The following is a 14,592-nucleotide window of genomic DNA, read 5'->3' on the forward strand; positions in this document are numbered from 1 at the left end:
GGGAGAGCTCATAAAAGGCACTCCCATGTTTCCCCGCTATCACTAATTCTATCACTAATTCAGCCATATCTCAGACAGGCTGCAAATGTTTATCAACACTCGCCTCAGGAGAATCCTACACATCTGGTGGAGAGACAAAGTAATCAATGTGGACCTGTGCAAAAGAGGAAAAGGAAGAAACCTCTGCACACTTGTTTACACTTGTGGAAAAGAACAAGCCAGGATCCCATTGACTTACAAATGCAAGAGTGTCTGGCTGCAGAACTGATCACGTGACCAGCTGGCAGCTGCAAGCTTCTCTACAAATCCGAAAGACAAAGTAGAGTTGGATTGGCCACACCCTCAGAAAACCTGCTACAAACATCACCCGACAAGCCCTGGCTAAAATGGAACCCTGAAGGAAAAAGGAAACATGGTCGCCCCAGGAACAGGCTAGGAGACAAAGTGTCGAGGCAGAAATGTCAGAGAGTGGGCTCAACTGGAGGGATCTCGAAAGAACCGCTAAAAGCCGAGTAATATATGGAGGACATTTGTCAACGGCCTATGCACCATGAGGAGCAAAGGGCTTAAGTCAAGTCAAGCATGTACCTGTCAAACTACTTCAATAACGTGAGAGACACACGTGCAGGCAACACCAGACGCAGTCAGAGGGAGCTCCACTGATATCATTCACTGATATCGTTCAACCCAGATTCGGCACACTCACGGGGTTAAAGTTGTTCTATGTTAGCTACCAAAATGAGGAATGCATCAAAAAGTGTGACTTCTTACCCTCCGCCATCAAAGAGCACCTGTCTGCAATTTGCAACTGGTCCTAGACAAGTCTTCTAGAAATGACCCCCCCCCCCAGTACATACCTTTATTGTCGATGATTTCTTGTTTGTTATTGTCTCCACCAGGCCGAAGGCATGGGGAGAGAGTATGTTTTGCACTCCGTCCGTCCGTCCGTGTGTGTGTGTGTGTGTGTGTGTGTGTCCGTCCGTCCGTCCGTCCGTCCGTCCGTCCGTCCTTCCGTCTGTGAACAGCTAATCTCCGGCACCGTTAACCCGGTCGATGCCAAATGTTGCACTCACACTCCCTGGATGCCAACGATGAACCTATACCCCATAATTTCCAGAACGGCCTGTTATAGCGCCACCAGGAGGCCGCTTTGTGCAAAACAAGTTTTTGGACAGTACACCTACAGATTTTGTCCAAACATCACGCAAATTGGTACACAGTCTCTCTAGAGCCATTCAACGAAACTGGTCTTTCAGATTTCTCAGACTCCATCCTGATTGGCTAAGATTGGCTTCCAAAGTTCGCAGGAGTGCTCAGTTTCAAAAAAATGCTGCAAATCATGAACACATCGCCACAACTACTCAACGCAGCGTCCGATTGTGGTGAAACTGTGCATGCATATTCCCACTAGGCTTTGGAAGAAATGCCACTTGACAGTTTTCAAATCAGCCTCATGGTGGCGCTACAATAGGCCAAGCCGCGTCACACACACACACACACACACACACACACACACACACACACACACACACACACACACACACACACACACACACACACACACACACACGTTTATATTGCTCCTAAACATTTTTAGGAGCACATCTAAGGGCACTTTTTCTAGTTTTATCTCTTTAAATGTCTTGATGAATTGAATACATAAGACCACAATGGAAAGCAAACTGTTAATAAAGTATTCAATCAATGAATTAATACGACCCAATTGCTGCAAAAACCTTTTTTTAATGTCACAATCCCTTTAAGTAGGTTACATTTTGATGCCAATACTTTTGTACTTTTTACTCAAGTACATTTTGAATTCCAGGCTTTTACTTGAGTATTTCTACATTGCAGTATGTAAAAAATTTTACTTTTTCCACCACTGCCTGCAACTGAGTCCACATGGTGCAAAGCTCTGCAACTCAAGTTCAGTAAAGTTCACAACTGTGAGCTTGCAGACTGGCATTTTCTTTGCTGGACGACACATTATGCAGAGATCAGGTTCATGTGGTTGATCTCAAATTGAATGTACAATATTCTGATTGTTGTTTTATTTAAGGATTCACATAATTCTATCAATTCTATCAACTGACCACATGATCATATGCAGTAGAATATTGTTTTGCATGTATGTTTGTAGATGATCTTTTCCTTTTACTTCCCAGTTTTCTCCAGTTTCCCATTGCTTATTGCATCATCAAACGGAAAATCAAAAATAGTCAAAGATATTTCTGAATAACTGAATCAGATGATGCATTAAAGCTGCTATAAGCAATAATATGTCAAAATTGTAATGACCTTTTTATTTTTTATTTTTTTGGTATTCAGACAGCCAGCAATGGGTAGAACGCTCCCAAAAAAGATTTTGTCTCTGTGACATATCTAGGGGCCGCAATCTGCATTCAAAGATTTTCCTAGAAGCTTTGTCATTGGTCGATTTGCCTGTCTGCTTCCTGATTGGTTAGTCACTGCGACCGGATTTTTTTCGACCAATGACAAAGCTTCTAGGAACATCTTTGAATGCAGATTGCGGCCCCTAGATGTGTCACAGAGACTAAATTATTTTTTGGGAGCGTTCTACCCATTGCCGGCTGTCTGAAAAAAAAGAACGAAAAAAAAGTCATTAATATTTTGACATATTATTGCTTATAGCAGCTTTAACTGGCGCTCCTCTACTAAAGCGTTTTATTTTTATGCTGGTGAGGCAGTCTCAAATGCATGGATAGTAAATAACAGGTGCTCAAAGGCAGACAGTATGTTGTTTGAATCTAGTAATCATTTCACTATTATGCACCACAAACCTGGAATAATTGGAATAATATTCCAGGTTACATTAGGAAATCCCCAGCCATAGCTGATTTTAAGTCAAATTTAAAAATATATTTATTTAGGATTGCCTATCCTAATGATGTTTAATAACAGCTAGGACTTGCCTGGCCTTTTAATCAAAGGTGGGAGTATTTGTTCTAATTTATATGCTCCTTTATCTTACAATATTTAATTGTGTCTATTGTCTTTGTTCATTTTTGAAGTGCACTTTTGCACTGTGTATTTGTTTTTATTCTGTAAAGCACTTTGAATTTGTCAGGTGTGAGTCAGGTTTATTGTAGGACCCAAATGCAGGATGAGAGGCAGAGGCAGGGAAAGTCAGGTTCAGTGGTTTATTGCAAAAAAAAACAGGAGGAGCAGGCAAAATCAATATCCAGGTACAGGCAAGGTAGAGGCAGTAGAACACTAGGCACACAAGGAATACAGGGAAAACTAGAAAAAGTGCCCCTCGGGGCACAGGTCTCCACCAGGGCAGGTCAGGTTGTGGCCTCCTGGTGGCGCTATAATAGGCCAATGTGAAAAGGGTGCCATTTCTTCATACGCCTTTGATGGCAATTGGATGATTTGAGGCATTTTGTTCCAAAAATGTGTTTTGCAAAAATCAACCTGTTGGTGGCGCTATAACAGGCCAATGTGAAAAGGGTGGGATATATTCCTCAGCCTAGTAAGAAAATGTGTGAAAGATTTCACGTAAATTGCATGCTGCGTTCATGATTTGAGGCTTTTGTTCAAAACGGGGCAATCTTGCAAACTGTGAAAGCCAATTATAGCCAATTAGGATGGAATATGAAATATCGGACAGATCCGACTTGAGAACATGACCATAGAGATACTGTGTAACGGTTTGTGAGATTTTTGGACAGAATCTGGAGGAGTAATATCAAAAAATTTGTTTTACAAAAGTCGGCCTCCTGGTGGCGCTATAAAAGGTAGATGCGGAAAATGCAGGTCAAAGGTTTATCCTTGGCCTCTAGGGAGTGTGCATGGAACGTTTCACGCAGATCGGTGCAGTTTTAGGTAAAAAAATGTGAAAAGCTGCCTCATGGTTGCGCTATAACAGGCCGTTCTGGAAAATGTGGGGCAGAGGTTCATCGTTGGCATCCAGGGAGTGTGTGTGCAAAGTTTGGTATCGACCAGGTTAACGGTGCCGGAGATTAGCTGTTCACAGACAGACGGAAGGACGGACACACACACACACACACACACACACGGACGGAGTGCAAAACATACTCTCTCCCCATGCCTTCGGCCTGGTGGAGACAACTATACTGGGAAAACTAGGGGATTTAAACATACAAGGAAACTGGTTACAAATACTCACAGGCAACATATAAACAACGAACCAGCAAGGAACTGAAAAAACAGGGGAATATAAATAGACAAGGACTAACTGGACAAAGGTGAAATACAACTGACAAATCAACACAGGGATTGGCTGGGAGACTAACAAGACACAGATGGAGAAAACTAGACTAATCACAAAGTAGACAAGGCAGGTACAAAACTACAGGGGCAGACAGGAAGGCACAAAACAATACTACAAAATAAAAGGTACACAAGTGTAAAGTAAAACTCTTAACTAAAAACCCAGGAACATAAGAAAACACAGCAGAGTGACAGAACAGGTCAAGGATCGTGACAGAATTGCCTTGTGTATGAAAGGTGCTATATAAATAAAATTGCCTTGCCTTGCCTTGCCTGTTGTTACCAATGTCACCCTGCTTATGAGCAGATCACTGCCGAGGCAAATGGAAGAAATACGCAATTGATGTAATGTCTTCTCGAGTTCCTGAGCTTAAATAGTGCTGCTAAATTCTGGATAAGCTGGCTTAACCTCTCCTAGTGTATTTCATCTGAATAAAGAGATGACCTATTAATCAAGTCACAAATTAGAATATGAATTAAAAGTATTTTAAGTTAACCACTTAAGTCCTATTATATAATTCAGCTATTATGACAATAGCTTATCTACAAGCTTGAAACATTGTTTTATGTGGAAAACTTTGAGATTTATCTTCCTTTCTCCGCTATAATAATGACAGTCACATGCCTGAAATAGGGACACCAGGGTGATAATGTACTCTAAAATCAGGATCTTTTGGGGGGAGATTGACTCTCCAAGGTCACCCAATACAGTAGATCATCATTCAATCTAAGGTTTGAGTCAATATTCCTGATCAATAGCAGCCGATTGATTGACTACAGAGAGATGATGAATGCAATAATTTGATGCACGCGACATGTGCATGCTGCCTAAATGCGTTTTCTGAATGCGTTTTCTGAAGAATCCATTTTCTGAAGAACCGTAGGAACCTGTTTTCTGAAGAACCTGTAACTCTGAAGAACCTCCTGCCTCTCTATTCCTCCATCTCTCCCTCTATGTCTCTCCACCTCTGCTTCTCTCGCAATGTCCAAGGTGGCCAATCCTTATCCCTGTCCATGTAACAATAAATCCGCTCTGCCACAGGAACTAAAAAGTCCCCAGGTGAGAGGGCCGTCCTATCAGGGAACAGCCAAGCATACAGTGGACAGTGGCGTCGCTGGGATTAAAAAGTGCTGCATCCACTGTTCCCCTGGCCCATTGACGGATGGATAAAGCCTTGGACTTCACCTTATTGAAAGAGGGAGAGAGCGCCCGGGGAGCCATGAAATCCATAGACCCTGCTTTAAATGGGTTTGTAAGAGGCTTCCGCAGAGCAGACCACGGCTGAAAGAGCCCATTAAATAAAGCCCAGCTCCTCAGCCCAGGAGCTGGGGCAGATTCATCAGAGAGGGAGAAGGCAAAGATAATGATAGCTCATGGCCAGTTGTGAGACATTGGCTCCACCAGGCTGCCATGGGGGACCCTGTCAATAACAATAATATACAATCCCTTCTTTCTTTGATAGTAGCCTTTCTCTATGTTTGGAGTTCATGCAGACCCCCCCCCCCCCCCCCCCCACCCCCCCCCCCCCACACACACACACACACACACACACACACACACACACACACACACACACACACACACACACACACACACACACACACACACACACAAAGGCATGGATGCATACACAGACAGACAGAGGTTTGAGACAACGAGCTGGACTCAGCATTTCTGAAGCGGAAACATCATTTTAGCCTCATTCTGAGTCTTCTCTTCTTATTAGTTACACAAAGGCCTCGTAGACAATCAACCCACTGGGACAAATATACGAACGCTACTTTCACAAATATGGAGCACAGAGGTGATCTGCCATTTCATGTGACATATCAGACATATGTCACCTTCTATCTCTCTCTCTCTCTCTCTCTCTCTCTCTCTCTCGCTCTCTCTCTCTGGGTAGGGTTATTGTAGCGAGGCCTTTGTGGTGGGAGAGGGTGGAACACTGCCGGGGTACATTTGAATATCAATGTGGCCAGATAGGATGGAAAGGTGGTGGTGAGAGGGAGGAGGGCTGGAGGGCCTCTGGCAGGACACTGGGGGAGATGGAGAGAGAGAGAGAGAGAGAGAGCGAGAGAGAGAGAGAGGGAGAGAGAGAGAGAGAGAGAGAGAGAGATGGAGGGAGGGACGCAGGGAGAGATTTGTCATTTGCTCTCCGTTCCACCTGCTCCCCTGTCATGCATCCTGCCGGGGGGGGAAAATACACTGATGTCTGAGAGAGAGAGAGAGAGAGAGAGAGAGAGAGAGAGAGAGAGAGAGAGAGAGAGAGAGAGAGAGAGAGAGAGAGAGAGAGAGAGTGACATGAGGGAGCAAGGGAGCAGAAAAGGCATACAGGAGGAAGGAACAAATGGAAGAGGGAGAGAGATGGACAGGAGGTGGAGAGCCGGCAGACAAAGAAAGAGGAGATACAGAGGGAGTGCAGGGGATGAAAAATATCTGCATAGCATTGTGCATTCGAGATGCCAGGACCTGAGATGCAGTAGTAACTAACTGGAGGGGCAAACATGGAGGACGCACCAGTGTGGCCACCAGATTACCTTCCCTGCATTTACTATTCATATATTTGCAAGGTGACTCACTTCAGACAAAGCAGCTAGGTGATCAAGAGCACTCTCTCCCAGTCCCTCCCTCCCCCTCCTCCATTCTCCCTCCACGTCTGAGATGCAAGGAGGAGGAGAGCAAGGAAGGCATGATGGATCCACGGGCTCAGCAGAAGTCATAAGCCTTGCAAATGCCGCAGCCCACAATTGCATGCCCGCAGATTTGATATGTGTTCCGTCAGCAAACCCCATTTAATCCATTTTGCTGTCAGCCTCCCTTAAAAAGCACCTCAAGTAAGACAGGGAGTGTTTAGGGTGGAAGGAAAGAGACAAAAACAAGCCACAGACACGTGTAGCCAGCAATCACAACCTTCTCAGTCCCCCTTTCTTTCTTTCCCCAATCTTCAAAAATGTCTCTTGCCAGCTGCAGTACATCGTTAGAAGTGTTCTACTACACACAGGGCTGACATCTTAATTAGTGCTAAAGTACCACATTTCATCCCCTTGATTAACGTGACAACGTCAAAGTTTGAGGTGAAATGCTCCCACCATTAGATGGGAACATGTTTGAGAAAAGGCTGACCCAGTCCCACCACACAAACAACGAAAAAACATGTCTTGGGGATGAATTATTAGCACCCTAACCCACACGGTTAATCAACAATTTAAAACAGGACAAATCAGTTCTGCTCTGCATACAAATGTAAAAAATAACTAAATCTTATCCAAAGAAAGAGGGCCTGCCTTACATTTACAGTATTATAGGCCTATAGTGTATGTTTAGGATGACTAGCATACTGTCCCAGATACCAAACCTCTCCAGAAGCCTCTGAGGGCTTTGTCTTGGAAGATGAGACCTTTCCCAATGATTCTGTTTCATTACAGCCTTCTAAGCTCACAGTAAGTGCCAGGATAGGGACTGTGGGAATACCACTGAATGAATTTGTAACGTGCTGCCCTCGTACAGTAGAAGAGCCTAAAGAGGGTACTTTCTGGGGATATTTCTGATGCACCAACAACATTATTTCTCAAGATGCTGCAGTCTCTCCAAGGTCACTCTGCATTTCTCCACCAACACTATAATTTAACAGCCAACAAGTACCGTCATTGCAGTAATAATAATAAAAAAGCATGAAGCTTCACAAAGGGATATGTGTCACAACAGAACCTTGGCGGAGTCCCCTAAAACATCTTGGTATACAAGTGTCTTTGTTCATTTGAATGTTGTGCCAAATTAATTATTGACAAACTGCTACTTTCTCAAATGGGAAAACTATCTTAACAAACTGCTTAAACACAGAAAAGCCACATTTTCAATAGAATCACAATCTCTCTCTCTCTCTCTCTCTCTCTGGCAGCCAACCATTATCCCCAATGGCAGTTGCAAGGAGTTGCATTGGTGTGACATGTCCTTGTCTTGTCTTGTTTTAAAAAAAAAAAGAAAATCTTGATTCTGTAATTCATTGTTTTCAATGATGATGTCTGTATTATCAATAAATACATCTAAAAAAAAAAAAAAAAAACTGTTTAGTTGCAAGGAGTTGCATTGTGACATGTCCTTAAAACAGTTTTGTTGCAAGGAGTTGTATTGGTGTGACATGTCCTTAAAATTGTTTTGTTGCAAGGAGTTGCGACTAGTTGCATCGGTGTGGTTTGGGGCTAAGTTCCAGACCTGTAACTCATCAAGGATCCCTGAAGGTGGGTCACAGGTGGCCTAGTAGTTTAGGCTCTAATTCCTGTGTGTGTGTGTGTGTGTGTGTGTGTGCGTGCGTGCGTGTACATTCCGCTTCTTTTGTTGTCCTCCCAGGCTGTGGGTAAACGTCCTCCCAGTCTATGTGAAAGTTGAAAGTGTGAGTCTGGGGGGGAAAGTCTCCCCATTGGCTTAAGGATATAGCCAATGGTCAAAAAGTGTTGAGAAGTGTTGAAGTATGAGCTACATGATCACCTCTGCAAGCTGATAAAAACATCTCCTGCATGGATGTGACGCTCGTCTCCCCACAGTGCTTCATCAAGCGACGTCGCAGGGGCGGGTGCTGTACCTGGGGTCAGACTGATCAATAAAAAGATATTGGAGATATAAGCCGTTGTGAAATATTAGGGCTATACGGTGTAGCTCCAGGAAGCACAAGAAGAAGTTGTTGGCATTTAATTTCACTCCTTTGTTGAGATTTCTTCCTGAGACAGTCGGTGGTGTCAGCAGATTCTCGCCGCCGGCACAGGATTCACGGGACAAGTGTCCGTGTCAGCACTTTCTCTCCCTCTCAGCTGGCGTGTGTATAACCTATTTAGACCTGATATTGAAATTTTTAAATCCTAACATTTTTCTCAAAAAACAATGTTTCTATGTCAGTGGTGCTCAACCTTTTTCATGTCAAGGACCCCCAGAATTATCTCTATTGAGCCACGGACCCCCATCTCAAAATATGTGGTTCCAGGGACCTCCCCAGAAGCAACTATTTGAGTTTAAAACGCTCTGAAAGAAAATATATTCAAAGATTTGCACCACATGTTCACGATTTAAAAAAAATAGCAGACCTACAAGCTCGTAGCGCGCCACTCGGTGGCGCGCTATGAGCTTGTAGATCTGCTATTTTTCAATAGCTGAAGTTTAAAATTGTGCCGAAAGTGGTTAAAACGCTATAATGTAACACAGATGCGGCGTCAGGTCTAAATGGTATAAGAGGACATCACACTTGTCAGCCGCAGTAAGCCAAAATTATAAGGACAAATAAAACGGTGTGTCTGTGAGGAAGAGGCTCCTCAAAGAGCACATCCTTTTGCTTGGAAGGTAATGATAACTTATGGCGGGGTCTTCACATTGTTGAAATATAATGATAACGTATAATGTATGGAGTATCGACTGTGTGGAGAGAAACCAGGTGCTTGTGTGTGTGTGTGTGTGTGTGTGTGTGTGTGTGTGTGTGTGTGTGTGTGTGTGTGTGTGTGTGTGTGTGTGTGTGCGCCAGGGTGTGTGTATAAGAACAGTTGTACAGTATGTGATCCATGTCTGTCTGTGTGTTTTGTTATGTAGAGAGAGCATATGTTTGATAAGGGGTTTATCCTTCCAATAAAGGTGCTTAGATCAGGAGCCAAACTGATGAGTCATCAGTTTGGCTCCTGATCTAAGCTGATAGAGGTGGTGATCAGAAGGTCATCAGTGATGACCTTCTGATCACCACCTCTATCTGCCCATTCAGAACAACTTGAGTCAGGCTAGGAAATAGTGGCAAGGTACAGTAGGCTGCACACACACACACACACACACACACACACACACACACACACACACACACACACACACACACACACACACACACACAGAGAGAGAGAGAAAAACAAACAACTCAATCCATTCAAAAAGTTTACATTCATTAATTGTGCATGCTCAAATGGCAGCAGTCTCCCCTCCCTTCTCGCTTTTTATCCTAGACATAGAGAGTTGCTGATGTAACAGGGTGGAAACGACAGGGGAGTTGCAGCAGGTAGAGATCGGTTGACATTCTGCTCAGGAAGCTGTGTGGGAACGGCAACGATACTCTGTTGCACCGTTGCATGGCGGCTCTGCGCGGTCGAAAACAGCCGATCTCCACGCTCACAATGCGTCGCATCTGCGCCGCATTGTGAGTTTGTAGATCGGATATTTACAGGCATTAGCAGTTCACCTTATCTACGTTCAAGTTGCTGCCTTTAGTTTGCAGGTCAGGCTTTCAGAAGCATCATGATGACAGAGTTGAATAAGAGAGCTATGAAACTATACTGTAACCACCAAATCTATGGGAAAACCTCAAAGGGCATCATTATGAGGTTATTGATCTGATGACTGGCCAAGCTGAATATCATGCCAATGATATACACTTGTACAGTACACTATATCATTTTCTTGTCATTCAAAGGTAAGGCAATGCAATTTTATCTCAGGAGCACATTTCAACAACGGGGCGATTCACTGTGCAATATTTATCTTTGAAATGTAGTGGACTGAAAGTCAAGTAATCACAGATACTAAAAGCATTACAGTACTCAAGGATGGAGCTACTGTATGGAACAGCATACAGTAGCTAGCTGCAACGGTGTAGGTGAGCCTTTTCTGTTTGCTGAAGTTTCCTTTTTTAATCAATCAATCAATAATAGTTAAAATAGCAGATCTAGTAGTAGTCAACAGTATACTACATTTGTCTTTGAAATGTAGCGGAGTGAATGAAATGCTCAAGGAAAGCAGATATGTCAAAAATATACTAGTACATGAACTACTACAGTAAACTGCCTGTCCACCACTGAATTAGGGCCCTGCAAACCCCCCCCCCCCCCATGGAGGTCAGTGGCAACTACTGAGGCTACATTTACACACTGCTAATTTGCACCCGAAGGGGTGCTAAATGGCCCATTTGCAGGAACATTTGAACACCATTCTGCACCTATTCATTCACAAATGTGTGAGTCTATGCGTCTATGCTTGTCAAGGGTGCACAGGAATGCAGAAATGCAAGAATGCAAATGTGCCACACACACACACACACACACACACACACACACACACACACACACACACACACACACACACACACACACACACACACACACACACACACACACACACACACACACACACACACACACACACACACACACACACACACACACACACACAAAATAAACAAATGTAACCAAACTGACTTGTACATTGATACAACAGAACATCAAGCAAATAAGGAAACACAATTATAGGCTACACAATGACATTGATTGATTGAAAAATGTATTTGCAGAATTACAGTACATTTCAAGCACAAACTCAATACAAAGGCTGTTAACTGTGAGTGGACGACCCAATTAAGCATTACACTTGTTTCCAATAGGGTCCACCATGTTCAATTCATCAAAACATTTAGAGACGTACAAATAGACACTTCTATATAGACAAAGAACAGAACAGGAATTCATCATAATGGAGGTAAAAAGGGAAAAGAAACATATACAGTGAGGGGAAAAGGGGGGGGGGATTCAGATTTTACTGGGGCCAGTTTCGAATTGCAGCCATCTGTAGGTGCCCTTTGAGAGCGGTTTTGAAGGAGTCAAGGGATTCGCATGTCTTAATGACTGTTGGTAGGCCTTCCACATTTTGGTGGCATAGGAGCGAAAATAATTTAGTCCCTTGTTTGTGCCGAATCTGGGTTGTACATGGTTCGTTGCACTCCCTCTGGTGTTGTGGGTGTGGACTTCGTTAACATTAAGGAAGTATCTAGACAGGTACATGGGTATCTTGGTGGAGTATCGAATCTTGTGGACCAGACCCATTGCAAGATGCTGTACTCTGTCGTCGACCCTAAGCCATGCCAGTGTTCCCCAGGTTCTATGTTCCCCACTTACCTTAGGGTTAGGTTTCTGGTTTAAGGACTTCAGTGTTTTGTACTATACAATTATAAGTACAGAACTGTGTTAATTTTTAGTTGGCTAAGACTAGATAGTTTAAGTAGCCTAGGCAGGCCTAAAGTTCAATGGATTGTTCAAAGACCGAGCTTAAACCAGAATTTGCTACTAAAAGTAACACTAAGACTAAGTTGCTAAAATACTTAGTCTTATTAGAATTACTAAAATTACTAGGTTAGGTTTCTGGTTTAGGTTTATTCTAAGTGGGGAACAAAGAACCCTTTTTTGCATGGTGGGGAACATAGGTACACTGAAACCAAGGTAAAAATTAAACCAGGTAAAAATGAAACCAAGTGGACCACTGATGGTCCACTTGGTTTCATTTTTACCTTCTCAAGAGTTACATTATTGTTAATCATCTGCATTACTAAATGTAGAAGTCCATACAATTAGATAATGTAAAATAATTGTTATTTTGATTAACGTTTGCCTCCTAATGGTACCAACTCAAACTAGAAAAAGTGCCCTTCCGGGCACAGGTCTCCACCAGGAGGATAGGCGTGTGTGTGATGTTTGGCAAAATGTTTAGGAGATGTTTTTTTTTATTTGTTTTTGCAACAATTGTTCTCTCCCCATGCCTTCGGCCTGGTGGAGACAACAATACAGCATGGAATTGTGGACAAAATCGTCTTGAGTCTGAGAGGCTAAGGGTGCCACCCTTACCATAAACTTATATGCTTACTTATATTTACAATTTTGATAAAATATCTTAAAATAGTTCAACTATCATTGACACTTTGAGCTTGAAGATCAGCCATTTGAACTATTTTAGAAGGTTTTTCAATTATTTTTTTAATAAGGCATAAAGTTTAGGGATACGGGGTGGCGCATCGTGGTTCATGTCTCAAATGCTGAATAAATAAATAAAATAATAGACCTTTTGATATGAAAAAAGGTTGGAAAAAACACTGGGTTCAGAACTTCAGACAGACACCAACATGTTCACCCGCCTCCAAAAATGGACTCTTGGAGTGCATTTACACCTGTATGACCTGTATTTACACTTGTATGTCCACTTGTCGTTGTCACGTGCGTCAAGGGACCCACAGACAGCCAGGGTGCATTGAGATGTAAAGTGTGACCCAGGTTCTATGTCCGGGGAACATAGACGACTGTGGCTCAGGAGGTAGAGCAGGTCATCCAATGATCCATGGGTCGGCGGTTCGAATCCCGGCTCCTCCTGTCTACATGTCGAAGTGTCCTTGGGCAAGACACTGAACCCCAAATTGCTCCCGATGTGCTGGTTGGTACCTTGCATGGCTTCCGTCGCCATCGGTGTATGAATGTGTGTGTGAATGGGTGAATGTAATGCACAATCTATGTAAAGCGCCTTGGATAAAGGCGCTATATAAATGCACCATTTTATAGAACCTGGGGAACATAGGGAAGACCCTGCATTGATGTAGACTGTATATGATCATATATATAGGGCCGATGTTTGGACATAATAATATAAAGTGTTTGTTCAGTAACAAGGTCTCCCAGTCTGCAGCTCTTTAGTACGCTAAACAGAACATACACTTAAGTTATATACATTATGCTGTTATGCTTTAGCTATTGAAAAATAGCAGACCTACAAGCTCATGGCGCGCTACGAGCTTGTAGGTCTGCTATTTTTGAAAAATCGAAGAACTACTGACATAGAAACATAGCTTTTTCAGAAAACTGTCAGGATGTAGAAGACATTTTTAGAATCTGATCTCAGGTCAAAATGGGTTAATACATGATTTCATTCAAAGTGGACAACAGATATATTTTAAGATATATTTATCAGACTGTGCAGACGCTCATTCATTTCTTTTGACCCTTTAGTTTAGCCACTACTACGGGATACATGTGATGTATAGGTAAGCTGTTTGGTTGCCATTGCGGTTTTATGCCATGTTTTGAAATGCTATATGGTTTCAAAACATGGCATAAAAGTGCCACTAAAGTGGCCCTTTGAGGTTTGCGAAAATGTTAACGTTTGTTACTTTGAGTGTGTTCCATCAATTAAACATATTCTCATTCTTATTTGTCTTTTTATCACTTCAAGTTTCCAGTTTTCTCTGTCCTGATTTGACGACGGTGTCCTGAGCTGTAAATGCATTTTCTGTTTAGTGTTGGATTGATGTGGAGACCCCCTGTTGCTGAACACACACCCATAGCAATGATTACTAGTTGTTTATTAGTTGTTTTAACAAGAATAATATCACATACAGAATAACCTTTCACATTGAAGTTGAGTTTTGATATGTGATGATGATGATGGCCTACTCAAGAGACTCACAAAAGAACCATTAGAGACCTGTGTTGTTCACACATGCCATTAGTAGCCTCATTTACATGCCCATGGAGTGTCTAGAGGAGCCCATGGAGTGGCTAGAAGAG

The sequence above is a fragment of the Electrona antarctica genome, assembly GCF_951216825.1.
Source record: "Electrona antarctica genome assembly, chromosome: 16".
NCBI lineage: Eukaryota > Metazoa > Chordata > Actinopteri > Myctophiformes > Myctophidae > Electrona > Electrona antarctica.